The following is a 6,255-nucleotide window of genomic DNA, read 5'->3' as shown; positions in this document are numbered from 1 at the left end:
CATAAATAGTGCCAACAGATTGCCTCCATACAAAATACTGCTATCAGTGTTCCCCATAATCATCAGAGGGCTTCTGGAAACAATACTGCCATCAATGTGCCCAACAAGAATACCAACAGAAACACTCCACAAATTATACTGCCATCAATTTATTCTACAAAAATAATACCAGAAGAGGGCCACCATAAATAATACTCTCATCAATGTGCCCAACAAAAATAATACCAGAAGAGGGCCACCATAAATAATACTCTCATCAATGTGCCTAACAAAAATAATACCAGAAGAGGGCCACCATAAATAATACTCTCATCAATGTGCCTAACAAAAGCAGTGCCAGCAGAGGACCTCTATAAAAAAAATACTGCAGCTGTTCCATAGATGCCACCGATACCATTGGTGTTCCATGACATTTTTCTGGTTGCCAAATGTATTTTGCAAAAATGGTCACAGCCGGCTCTCCTGTCAATGACGGAGGTGCTTCTTCAGATGCAACATTATCTCTTTCTAGATAGACATGAACGTGAAAGAACTAAGGAGACTAGTGCTCTAAAATTCTTCAAGAAGTGGAGAAAATTTGTAGAGAAATTCCTGACTGATTAGGAGATTGCAAATTTGATGTCTCCTTTCATGGGCACCCGGATCTGGTGGTCAACCTTAGATGTTAAAAAATAGGGGGTTTCACTCTGCATCTGTGATGGGGGAGGGTATTTCGGAGTTGGTGCTGGGACCTCTGCACTTCTAAATGCTAACTTTATTTTAAGCGACATTGGGTTCATCAGGTACATCGCTTAGTGTCTTTTTTTTACATGAATAGACCAGTGCTGGCTATTCCCAAGCACCGGCTTGGCATGAAGCACTGAAGGTGGGCCCGTTGGCCCCTAGTGTAACAATCTCCCCTCTATGAGGTGTCTCCTTGATTCTAATGGTGCCGGGTCACAGAGGGGCATTCATCACACTGGGGGCCGACAGGCCTGCCTCCTGTGCTTCATGCCGAGTCGGTGCTCGGGAATGGACCAGTACCGCATAAGGGAACTGGGCCGTGGTTCAAAAAAAGGACGGCTGCACCAGCATCCTGATGCTGGCTCCGGTTTGTTCATGTAAAGCGATGTACTTAGTGGTACATTCGCTTTAATACTGTTTGTGCCCTGTTTTGCCCCTTATTTGTATAACTATATTTTTGTGTATGACTGGTTATGCAACTTTTCTTTTGTTCCAAAGTTTGTTAAAATGTATTTTTGGAAACTATTAAAAAATGTATTGAAAAAAATAAAAAAAAATACTGCCATCAATGTTCCCAACAAAAATAATACCAGCAGAAGGCCTGCATAACCAAAACTCCCATGAAAGTGCTCAACAAAAATAATACCAGCCTATGTACTCCATGAAAAATACTGCCATCTAGATACCCCTCAGTAAATAATAATGGTGGCTGAGGTTCATTCATAGATGCTAATAGATTACATCCATAAACAATACCGCTATCCACATGCCAACATCATCCACTCAGCACAGGACCTCTATGAACAATATAATGCTATCAAAGAGCCAAAAAATAATAATGCCAGAAGAGGGTCTCAATAAACAACACTGCCAACAGAGTGCCCACACAACAGGGCTGGTAGAGTGCCGCCTTATGAACAATATTGTCAGAGAACAGCCTCCATAAACAATACTGACGAGTGCCCTCTGATAAACTATACTGTACACAGTGGGCACCCCATAAACAGTGCCAGCAGTGTGTGCCCATTGATAAATGATGCTGGCACAGAGCTTCCCCATTAGCAGACATAGACTATATTAATAACATTTTTTACTCCTTATGGACGGCACTATGTGGAGCTCACTACATAAAGATCTATACCGCTCTCTAGGACAAAAATTGCCACGGTTGTGAAGGGGTTAAGGCCTCGTGTGGTCACAGTGATGTCACTTGTCCCAAAGTCGGTGCCAGGACCTGACCTATTGGACCTCTATTACAGGTAGGGTGTACCCACCGCTATACTGCCCCGACCCACAGCTATACTGTTACACAAAGCTGCATGTTCTAGTATCTCCCAGTATGTGCGGACAGACTGGTCGATTACTGATCTGCCGATTACCAGAAAGTAATAAATACTAAATATGGACTTTATAACTGGTATCAAAGAGCAAATTGATCCTGATAAGATATGTCAGCCAAGAAAAAACAATGATATCAGTTGTCAATGCCTGGTGTCTCCCTAGTTATGACATCTCTGTGGGGACATATGGTGTCGGCCATCTTGTTGCATTAGTGACGTCCATTGTCATCTATGTCTGATGATGCTGTAGTAAAATCTTATGGGGTGTTAGTTATAGAGGGATTATAGGGGGCTACACATTCTCCATCTGTTGCTTCATTTAGTGACATTACTTCACATTAGAGACAAAGACATTATATAGGGGTAGATTTATTAAACTAATGTAAAGTAGAAGTGGCTCAGTTGCCCCTAGCAACCAATCAGATTCCACTTTTCATTCCTCACAAATTCTTTGGAAAATGAAAGGTGGAATCTGATTGGTTGCTAGGGGCAACTAAGACAAATCTACTTTACACCAGTTTGATAAATCTCCCGCTATGTCCATAAAGTTATTGTGAAGACAAGATGATTCTATAGTAGAGTCAGGTTCTGAATAGATAAAGGTGACCAACCACGAAAGGGCTCATGAATTCCACCAAATGTGACTCCATCCGGAGACTTCTTTGTAAATGTGGCCTTGCAGATGTTCTGTATATATCTATAGGATGAGGTATTTTTCCTATAGTTGGCCATTCAAGAGTAGGCCTTACATTTCAGATACCCATCAGCTTTCACTCCTGAACCTCACATACACAAGCTTGCTCAGCTAACTTGCCAGGTTCAGATGGCCTTAAACTAAGAATATACACCTGCTAAGTCCATAAAAGCCCTACAAATATCACCCCAAGTCTATAGCACTGGGGACCTGAGGACTCAAGTATTCAAGTATGGGAGGAACTTAATCAGGGCTTGCCTCTCTACTGAGAGGAAGAAGGATCAGAAAGTTCCGAGTTACCCCCTTCTAGTGAGATGATGTGTGGAGGCAATAACCCAATAAGCCTGCAAGTTATCTTCTCCATGAGGCTTTACGATGACACATCTCCTGCTAAGAATTTCATGTTCTGTTCTCAGTCTAGATCTTGATCCATGATATCCATACCTGAATATAGGCCGGCTTCTTCTCTTCTGTTCTGCAACCTACGTGAGGGAGATATATTACCAGGCAGAACAGTGAGTGGATACTGATCCCACCGCTGATCTTAACCAGGATTTTAACTTCCATTATCTTCAGAGAGAGAAACAAAAGGAAATACTGATACAGAACACAAGTTAAAGCGAAGCCTGCAAGCTCCGGGTACCCCACTATACCTCATGGGTCACCTTGCCCCAGCCATCACCTATAGGTTGTATTAGTGTTACATAAACATTATCGCTCGTATTACGCTCATCTCAGGTCGGAGCTCACGGGAACCCTGCTAATAATTTACAATGAACCCAATCGGCCGTTCCATCCATCATGTGAAATATTAATAAAAGTCTGTTCATAAATAGTTTTGAGCAGTCTTCTTATCTGTGGAGGAGATACTGTGTGTTTTACAGCCCCGGCCATTATATAAGTGTCAGAGCTGTATGTGCTGGATAACACTGGTGAAGATGGGAGCGGTGTGGAGAGGGGTCCTCCTCGTCCTCATTCCCTCACTATGTCATGGGATCTTAAAGCTCCCAGAGACCAACATCATGGCCATTGGCGGACCCTTATGGAGTCATATAGACGTTTCTTACAATGGACATAGGTCACGTATGGTGGCTGGGTGTAACAATGAGGTTCTGAATAACATGAGAGATCAGATCCAGACCCTACGGAAGTATGGCGTCACCCACTACAAGGTACGGCTGGACTGGAGCCAGAATAAGGGGGGGCTGCAGTGTTACAGGACCCTTCTCCAGGAGCTGTACGGAGCCAATGTTAGACCAATCGTGATCTTACATGGCGCTGACCTCCATAGACTTTCTACAGGTGGCCCCAGCCCTATTGATTCCTATGCAGAATACGCTGAACTTGCATTCCGTTCATTCGGGGATCTGGTCCAGACCTGGATAACATTCAATGTTCCTGCAGATGTCACAGACTCACAATCCCTGCAGGTTCTGCTGGACGCCCATGAGAAGGTATACAGGCTATATCACCAGGAGTATTCTGCTGGAGGTGAGTGTCATAATGCACTGGAGATGTACATCACACTCACATACATTACTATATACTATATACAGTATACATCACACTCACATACATTACTATATACTATATACTGTATACATCACACTCACATACATTACTATATACTATATACAGTATACATCACACTCACATACATTACTATTTACTGTATACAGTATACATCACACTCATATACATTATTATATACAGTATTCATCACACTCATATACATTACTATATACTATATACAGTACATCACACTCATATACATTACTATATACAGTATACATCACACTCACATACATTACTATATACTATATACAGTACATCACACTCAAATACATTACTATATACTATATACAGTACATCACACTCATATACATTACTATATACTATATACAGTATACATCACACTCACATACACTACTATATACTATATACATCACACTCATATACATTACTATATATATCACACTCACATACATTACTATATACAGTATACATCACACTCACATACATTACTATATACTATATACAGTACATCACACTCACATACATTATTATATACATCACACTCACATACATTACTATATACAGTATATATCTGGTACAGTGCACAGAGGGATCTGCTAGGAGGGATGTAGTAGCCTCTACCTGCAAGACAAGTGCTCGGCATGGTTAAGGGTGTATAGGTTAAAAATGGCAAATAACGGAGAGCTGCCATACTAGCCTATAGACAGGGGTGGCACTGACCCCCTGTATACATACCTTACACCAGACCCCCTGTATACATACCTTACACCAGACCCCCTGTATACATACCTTACACCAGACCCCCTGTATACATACCTTACACCAGACCCTCTGTATACATACTGTACCTTACACCAGACCCCCTGTATACATACCTTACACCAGACCCCCTGTATACATACCTTACACCAGACCCTCTGTATACATACCTTACACCAGACCCCCTGTATACATACCTTACACCACACCCCCTGTATACATACCTTACACCAGACCCCCTGTATACATACCTTACACCACACCCCCTGTATACATACCTTACACCAGACCCCCTGTATACATACCTTACACCAGACCCCCTGTATACATACCTTACACCAGACCCCCTGTATACATACCTTACACCAGACCCCCTGTATACATACCTTACACCACACCCTCTGTATACATACTGTACCTTACACCACACCCTCTGTATACATACCTTACACCAGACCCCCTGTATACATACCTTACATCAGACCCCCTGTATACATACCTTACTCCAGACCCCCTGTATACATACCTTACACCAGACCCTCTGTATACATACCTTACACCAGACCCCCTGTATACATACCTTACACCAGACCCTCTGTATACATACCTTACACCCAGGGCCGTTTCTGCCATGAGGCGGAATGAGTATTCCGCCTCAGGCGGCAGATTCTGCGCCCCTGCAGGGGGCGGCAGACAGCAGCCCTGCGCCTGCAGCCGCTCACCTGTCCTGCCGCAGCCGTCCGGTCCCGCCGCCAACGCTTACCGCTGTCCCGCGCCGTCAGTCAGCAGCTGTCATCGCCCTCCAGCGAGTCGTGAGTGCCCGTGGTCAGCGGGGGCCGCGATGCCCCCGCTGACCCCAGGCACTCACGACTCTCTGGAGGTGCGGGGGTGCGGGGGGTGCAGGCGCGGGTGATTCGGTTACGGCGGGGGGGGGGGGTGCGGGGGGTGCAGGCGCGGGTGATTCGGTTACGGCGGTGGGGGGGGGGGGTTGTCAGGGGGCGGCCGCCTGAGGTTTGCCTCAGGCGGCAGAAACCCCAGAATCGGCCCTGCTTACACCACACCCTCTGTATACATACCTTACACCAGACCCTCTGTATACATACCTTACACCACACCCTCTGTATACATACCTTACACCAGACCCCCTGTATACATACCTTACACCACACCCCCTGTATACATACCTTACACCACACCCTCTGT

Source organism: Dendropsophus ebraccatus, chromosome 9 (assembly GCF_027789765.1).
Source record: "Dendropsophus ebraccatus isolate aDenEbr1 chromosome 9, aDenEbr1.pat, whole genome shotgun sequence".
In the NCBI taxonomy this organism is placed as follows: Eukaryota; Metazoa; Chordata; class Amphibia; order Anura; family Hylidae; genus Dendropsophus; species Dendropsophus ebraccatus.
This window is presented reverse-complemented; position numbering follows the sequence as displayed.